At 41.4% G+C, this 9144-nt stretch overlaps 1 protein-coding gene across 2 annotated transcripts in view; it reads left to right on the top strand.

Annotated features, from left to right (window-relative positions):
- myo9ab (myosin IXAb) overlaps positions 1–9144 on the top strand; it is a 166732-nt gene that overhangs the window by 265 nt on the left and 157323 nt on the right. The gene's annotated exons all lie outside the window — the stretch shown is intronic.

Here is a 9144-nt window from a genome sequence, read left to right as displayed (position 1 = left end):
TATGAATATGAATATGAATATGCCAGTCGACATAGAGGCATAAGCTCCTTGTGAGCTGACTACATAGACAGCAATCCATTAGTGTCAGGATCTAGTGTGCTGTTTATCTGGACAGGGTCAATGGGCTTATGTTGACCACTACATGTGCAACTTCATTGTCCTTTATATGCAACTCAACATGCGATGAGTGTGTATGACAGTCTGCTACACACACACACACACACACACACACACACACACACACACACACACACACACACACACACACACACACACACACACACACACACACACACACACACACACACACACACACACACACACACACACACACACACACACACCTGTGTCTCAAAAACAAGTGTGCTGTCTATGCAGATGTCGCTTTTGGACATCATTATCAACCTCTAGTGTGCTGTTTATCTAGACTGCATTAACATCTAGTGCACTTTCTACCATTGTTGGGCATCATAGTCTGAAAACATAGTGTGCTGCCTACTTAGACAGCATTTATGGGCATTTTACTCTTAAAAAACCTACATAGACAGCATTTTAGGCATCATATAAAGCTGCCTGGATAGTTAGCTCCCTAGCTAGACCACATTCTGAGCATCATAATCTCAATAACCTAAGATGCTGCCTATCTAGATGTCATTTTTGACCTCTAGTGTGCTGTTTATCTAGACAGCATTTATGGGCATTAACATCTAGTGCACTTTCTACCATTGTAGGGCATCATAGTCTGAAAACATAGTGTGCTGCCTACTTAGACAGCATTTATGGGCATTTTACTCTTAAAACCTACATAGACAGCATTTTAGGCATCATATAAAGCTGCCTGGATAGTCAGCTCCCTAGCTAGACCACATTCTGAGCATCATAATCTCCATAACCTAGTACGCTGCCTATCTAGACGTCATTTTTGCTCCTCATTGTATTAAAATCTAGTCGGCTGTTCAGCATTTATGAGCGTTATACCCTTAAAATCTAGTGAGCAGTCTACATAGAGTCCGTTCCTACTGTAGTGAGCCTAGACTGCCTATTTGGGTCAACTAATGTGCTGTTTATCTAGTCTGAAAACAAGTGTGCTGCCTACTTAGACAGCATTTATGGGCATTTTATCCTTAAAACCTACATAGACAGCATTTTAGGCATCATATAAAGCTGCCTGGATAGTTAGCTCCCTAGCTAGACCACATTCTGAGCATCATAGTCTCAATAACCTAGTACGCTGCCTATCTAGATGTAATTTTTTACCTCTAGTGTGCTGTTTATCTAGACAGCATTTATGGCCATTAACACCTAGTGCACTTTCTACCATTGTTGGGCATCATAGTCTGAAAACATAGTGTGCTGCCTACTTAGACAGCATTTATGGGCATTTTACTCTTAAAACCTACATAGACAGCATTTTAGGCATCATATAAAGCTGCCTGGATAGTTAGCTCCCTAGCTAGACAGCATTCTGAGCATCATAATCTCAATAACCTAACATGCTGCCTATCTAGACGTCATTTTTGCACCTCATTGTATTAAAATCTAGTCGGCTGTTCAGCATTTATGAGCGTTGTACCCTTAAAATCTAGTGAGCAGTCTACATAGAGTCCATTCCTACTGTAGTGAGCCTAGACTGCCTATTTGGGTCAATCTAATGTGCTGTTTATCTAGTCTGAAAACATAGTGTGCTGCCTACTTAGACAGCATTTATGGGCATTTTATCCTTAAAACCTACATAGACAGCATTTTAGGCATCATATAAAGCTACTTGGATTGTTAGCTCCCTAGCTAGACAGCATTCTGAGCATCATAGTCTCCATAACCTAGATCTCAGGAGCTGAAGCGATGGCCAGTGGAGCGGTGAGCTCTTCATAACTCCTCCAGTAATTAGGGCTGTAGCGATACACTAATCTCACGATGCGATACACTAATCTCACGATGCGATACACTAATCTCACGATGCGATACACTAATCTCACGATGCGATACACTAATCTCACGATGCGATACACTAATCTCACGATGCGATACACTAATCTCACGATGCGATACACTAATCTCACGATGCGATACACTAATCTCACGATACGATACACTAATCTCACGATACTCACGATACGATACACTAATCTCACGATACGATACACTAATCTCACGATACGATACACTAATCTCACGATACGATACACTAATCTCACGATACGATACACTAATCTCACGATACACTAATCTCACGATACGATACACTAATCTCACGGTACGATACACTAATCTCACGGTACGATACACTAATCTCACGGTACGATACACTAATCTCACGATACGATACACTAATCTCACGATACGATACACTAATCTCACGGTACGATACACTAATCTCACGGTACGATACACTAATCTCACGGTACGATACACTAATCTCACGGTACGATACACTAATCTCACGGTACGATACACTAATCTCACGGTACGATACACTAATCTCACGATACGATACACTAATCTCACGATACGATACACTAATCTCACGGTACGATACACTAATCTCACGATACGATACACTAATCTCACGATACTCACGATACGATACACTAATCTCACGATACGATACACTAATCTCACGATACGATACACTAATCTCACGATACGATACACTAATCTCACGGTACGATACACTAATCTCTAGGGCTGTAATCAACCAAAGAAAATCTTGGTCGACTGAAGTCCTGAAATTTTCGACTAAAAATCGACTAAAAATGACGTTAGGAAAAAAAACATTAAATTAATAAGCTGCGCACTGTGCGCAGTACTTGTAGCCTTGTTGTCTGCATAAATGAATTATAAATAAACATAAAAAACTAGTAGGCTATTTGCAGTATATTAAATAGTTTTTGAGCTGATTATTTTGCACTGAAATGAGTCTGACACACGAGTCTGTCGGCTCTGACAGCGTTGCATCACGTGCACCTGCGCAATATCATAGCCTATGATTTCCCAAAATATAGTACTAATGTCAACTAGATATCATCACAAGAACTTTTGAGGAATATGCAACATAATTTAGACAATTGTTTTTGTCATATGTATTATAATAACTGACAGACACTATCATTTCAGCCGCTCTGTGCAGCTCAAACAGGAGCTGAGCTCAGCTTCGCGGCGGAGACACGAATAGACTATTAACTTAAAGCTTTTACTCTTAAACACAAAAGGCACGTCCACTTTAATAAAAAATGAATATTTATTAAACAAGCCAGATCAAGAGCAGAAAAAACGCTCTCACAATTAAATAAATAATATAAGTTACAGAAAACTAGCCTTCTTCAATCTGTCTGTCTTCTCCAGTGGGTTGGGCTAATCCAAAAGTGAAAACAATGGGGGTGTTCTGAAGACATACTGTTACCTGTGAAACAGGGGTGCTCTGAAAACACCCCCATTAGCAATTAGTGCTTTCCACCTGATGAAATGAACGCGGCGCGGCAAAACTGATGAAATGAACGCGGCAAAACGGACAGTACAGATCCACTTTTGCGGCACGACTGAAGCGTGGTGTTGTGAGGCTTCCCCTCATGTGTATGTTGATGGGCGTTCCTCAAGTTTACCGCTATGGGCGTGCGTTTGAGCCAGCGGGGAATGAAAAACAAAGGACCGGCGAGAGACTTCTCTTCGCCAGTTGGTTGGGCTAATCCAAAAGAAGTGAAAACAATGGGGGTGTTCTGAAGGCAGACTGATACCTGTGAAACAGGGGTGCTCTGAAAACACCCCCATTAGCAATTAGTGCTTTCCACCTGATGAAATGAACGCGGCGCAGCAAAACTGATTAAATGAACGCGGCAAAAACTAATTAAATGAACGCTGCAAAAAATCGACCAATCAAAATTTTGGTCGAGCCAGAACGTATTGACCAATAATCGACTAATCGACTGGGAGATTACAGCCCTACTAATCTCACGGTACGATACACTAATCTCACGGTACGATACACTAATCTCACGATACGATACACTAATCTCACGATACGATACACTAATCTCACGGTACGATACACTAATCTCACGGTACGATACACTAATCTCACGGTACGATACACTAATCTCACGGTACGATACACTAATCTCACGGTACGATACACTAATCTCACGGTACGATACACTAATCTCACGATACGATACACTAATCTCACGATACGATACAATACACGATATTCAGCTCACGATACGATTCGATACAATATATATCACGATATTCAGCCAACGATACGATTCGATATAATTCGATACACTTACATCATTTTCTAAAAGATTTAAAGGGGACAGAGTGATTTTGGTGACATCTTGTGAGTGTTTCATTTACTTGGATTGAACAAACTGAACTGAAAACTAAAATCATCAATTACACAATAAATGTCTCTGACGGGACAGAGAGTCGACAGCTTGCAAATGCTGGACAAAATGAATCAAAGATGTGTTGAGAAAATTAGTTCCATTTATTGAAACAGTGCAAACTGTAGCTTACAAGCCTTTGAAAAGTAAATAAAGTGCAGTATTGCCATTAACAATGGAGCTTTAAAAATTGCAGCAAGTGGCCTGTTCTGAACAGTTTCTTTGACAGCTTTTTTAGCTTGACACTGACATTTGGTGGTATTTCCAGAGTATTTCACGTTTGTGTCACAGCTTGCAAACCAAAGCTTTGTCTAAGTCAAAGGTCTCCAACCTTTTCTCATTTGAGAGCTACTTTTAAAAAAAAGAAAGTCAAAGAGAGCTACTCATGTTATATAATACTTAAAACTCTTAAATAATGCATCATAATTCTCATATTAACAACTATCCAAACTGTTTTACACCTGAAAGAGTATAGTAGTAGTTCCAGTAGTCGGTACAATACCACTATTTGTTTTAAAATCAATGTTTTATTATATATGATGATAATCATAAGTAAATAATACATAAACATGTAAAGGCTTTATGCTGTTTACAAGTAAACATTGTTTATAAATGAAAGATCAAGTGAAAAATAAGCAACCATTAATAATTATATAATTAGTATTATTTATTTCATAATTATTATTATTAGTAGAGACGTATTATTATTATATAGAGACGTAGCTAAATTTACTGTAGGCTACAATCTGTAGTCAATCTCTTCACGTTAAACCGAACTTTTATTTTGACGGGTTGCCGTGATTAGAGTGTGTGTGTTCATGATGTGACAGCGGCTGCGTCTCAATCAGCTCCCCCTAGTTCAGTAGTTAGGGCACTGATCAGGGATCAGCCCATTGACTCGTGCCCTGACCACTGAACCAGGAGCTGAATGAGACGCAGCCAGTTTTCTCAAATGAAACGGTAAATTCTCATGAAGTGACGGTTTATGCGTTCGTGTCGGCAGAGACTACAAGAGCGAGTGCGCGCGCGGCGCTCGTCATCCACACAGACGCAGAACATGCAGGAGTAATATTTAAATAGTATTTTGCAGTTTATTATTTACAGACACTATATATATTCGGCTTCAGTCTGGAGCCCTGCGCTTAAATGAACACGGAAGCGACTGAACGCAGCAGCTACGGTGAGCTATTTTTAGAACAGACCCGCGGGCGACTCGTGTTGTTGACCCCTGAGTCTAAGGGCGTTTTCACACCTGAAAGTCTGCACTAAGGTCCGAACCGAAGTTCATGTTTTGATACTTTTTATATATTCGGCTAGTTTTGGTTTGGTTTCACATTGCAATCATGCGAGCGCACTAAAGAACTTTACATGACGCACTTGAGTCCACTCGTCTTCATCTCTGTGGGCGGCATCTGGACACTGATTGGTTTGTAAACAGACGTGCGTCTTTGAAAAGAGTGAATGAACGGACGCATATTATTGCCACTATTGAACAGTCGCATTGCTGGACTATTTTCTTTTCGTCACGTTTAAAAGTGGACATTTCAAGCTTTATATTCACATATTTCTCATGTTTGTGAGACGAGTATCTGCTGAGTTTGGGTTTATTTGAGACGAGCTCCAGTTCATGTGCAAAGCATGTGATCGCTCCTGCGATTATTGACTATTTGCTTCTTATTTATTCAATTTCGAGCAGTTATCTGATTAAACATTGACTGAAATTAAGATACAATATATACAAAACGAAATTCACTTTAAAGAAATGCTTTCTAAACAAAATCATACAAAATTTCTTTCAAAATATTTTCTGACTGTCTTCTGACATATTGCGCATTTTTTCACTTTTCATAATCAATGTAGCCTAGATGAAATTTAAAAATAACATTATAATATTTAAACATAAACAGGAACTTCCTGTAAATGGTCTGAAAGTCTGAACCGTACAGAAAATGCTTTCACACTAGAAACGAACCGAACCTTTGTTCAGTTTGATCCGGACTGAGACGACCTCTTTTGGTCTGACTAAATTTCGTCTGTTTGGTCCGGCCCGTGGTCTCACATCTGCAATTTTGATTCGGACCAAACTGAAAAGTCCGAAAATCCGGACCAAACAAGGTGTGTGTGAAAACGCCCTTAGTCGTTGCTTTCCTTCTTCTTTTTAAACCCAAAGTGCTCCCACACATCTGCTTTTAAGCATGAAGGCGCTGGATTTATATTCGCCGCCATTTATTTGATTCTTCTCGCTCTGACTCCGTAAACAAGAAGAGGTAACGTTAGACGTCGGCGTCTGTGTAAAGTTAGTAGTGTGGGACGGGTAACTTGCTCTACAGCGACACTAGCGGCTGGCTGACCAAACCGCTCTTCCTGCAACGCAAATGGGGGTAAACACGGGGATTTGAATGGGACTAATGTATCGATACTCGCGGCTTAAAAATCGATACTTTCTTGGGGAAAAAAATATCGATTTATATCGCAGAATCGATAAAATTGCTCAGTCTTACCAGTAATGCTGATATATGGATTATTGTGTTCATAACGCGGCGTCTGGTTCTGCTGTGAGATTGAGCTGGATTTCACTGGAAATGCAAAGCATCATGGGGAGCTGGTAGAACCGGTTTGTGTGTGGGCTTTAATGTGTGTGTGTGTGTGTGTGTGTGTGTGAGACGGTTGGCAAATGAAGAAGTGCACGAGTGTTCGCTTCAGGTCAGATTCATCTGATTGGATAAGCCGGTCCCACCTCAAGTGACCCCTGGTTTTCCTGCAAAGCATCATGGGAGAGCTGGGGTTATTGGTGCGCCTGACTCTGGGCCGCTGGTGTGTGTGTGTGTGTGTGTGTGTGTGTGTTCACTGACGCTGGGCCGCTGGTGTGTGTGTGTGTGTGTGTTCACGGACGCTGGGCTTTGATTGGCTCTCAGGAATGAATGTCTGCAGTGTTGAGTTTGGATGATGAGAGGAACTGTAGGGGTGGGAACTGTAGATTATGTTAATGAGATATCCCAGAATACTGTATTAGCAGTGGAAGGGAGGAATATTACATTAATATATGAGATGATGTGATGAACTGATTCACTAATCAAAGACTTATATATAGAATTATTTGGTTGAATTTAAAGGTCCCATGGCTTGGCATTTTTCTATTATTTTATAATGTTTCCTGAGGTGTACTTATATTGTTAGTATGATTTTTACATCATAAAATGTCATAATTTAGAAATAAAAGGCATTTTTTCTATACTGCTGTTTGCCCTGTGGCTGAATGCCCTGCTTCAAGAGGCGTGTCTGCTGTGAGACTTCAGTAAAAACGCCCACTGTTGTGATTGGCTGACATCTTTGCATTTGAAATGAGCGGAGGGGGCGTGGTTTAACGAGGTCTACGAGGCACGAGCTGCTGCCAGAGAGACGGATGAACCTGAGTTCACTTCACATCAGTTCTCTCAGCATGTCTGAACTGTTGTAGTTACAGCATATACTTCAGGTTATTAGTCTATTTCTAGTCAGAGGGACTGTCACTCATGTCAGAAAGTTAGTATCTTTAGTAAATTATGGTTCAGCGCTGACTCGAGACGCGAACCGTTTAGAACGATTCAGTCCGATTTGGTGAACTGATTCGGTTCACTAAAAAGAACCGATTCAAAAGAAAGATCGTTGCGCGTTGAGTTCACAGCGCAAACAAAGACACAACAGCAGTAATCGAATCTAATCCAGTTTATTGTGGGGCTAGGCTGGCTAGCCCGAATATGCTCACGCTTACCCTCCGTCTGCTTAATCTCACCGGCGTTTGGCTCCTCCGCTGTGGGCAGATGCAGTACTGGGGGTCGGGGATGCTGAAGGCCGAGCTTCGGCGTGTGTGAGGTTTATCTCTAAAGATGTGGCTCTGCCGATGTTGAGCAGAAACTCATGACTGTATGCACATTGTAGAACCGATAGACGCGACGAGGACGTACAAAAACACTGACTCACAAGATAGAAAACACGAAAACACCGCTGTCTGTCTGTCGGGAGAGAGAGAAGCCGCTGTGTGTGCACGAATAATAAATAATTAGCTACACATCAGAAATCACTGATCACAGATCAGAAGGAACTGAAAAAAGACTTCTGTTTTCATTTGTACATCCAAACACTGAGAAACTGCCAGCGTTCACTCGTTCACAAGCAATGATGCAATGATCTCTCCAGCGTTTGCATGGGCGTGGCAGATTCTCTGGGCGGAGGAAAGGGAGGAAACCGTTCCTGTTCTGATGTCATAACAGGAGACTTCAGGATTGGCTCGTCTGGCCTGTCATTTTCTCAAAGGCAGAGAGAGACAGCCAGAACTCGGGTTTACACCGATCAACATTTCTATCCACTTGGGGACAATATTCAGGCTAGGGGAACTCGAAACCTCATAAACTTGAAAAACTTGAAAAACCTCATAAAATGAAAATTGAATGCCATGGGACCTTTAATGGAAACATGTCCAGGCTGCCTTTCTCACTAACATTACAAGAAAACATCCATCCAACCATCCATCTAACCATCCCTTCATCCATCCATCCAACCAACCATCTAACCATCCCTTCATCCATCCAACCATCCATCCAACCAACCATCCATCCAACCAACCATCCATCCAACCATCCATCCAACCATCCCTTCATCCATCCAACCATCCATCTAACCATCCCTCGATCCAACCGTCCATCCAACCATCCCTCGATCCAACCATCCACCCGTCCATCCGTCCACCCGTCCATCCACCTACCCGTCCATCCATCCAACCATCCCT

The sequence above is a fragment of the Gobio gobio genome (assembly GCF_949357685.1).
Source record: "Gobio gobio genome assembly, chromosome: 25".
In the NCBI taxonomy this organism is placed as follows: domain Eukaryota; kingdom Metazoa; phylum Chordata; class Actinopteri; order Cypriniformes; family Gobionidae; genus Gobio; species Gobio gobio.
Note: the sequence above shows the minus strand (reverse complement) of the source record. Positions and strands in the feature narration are given on the sequence as shown.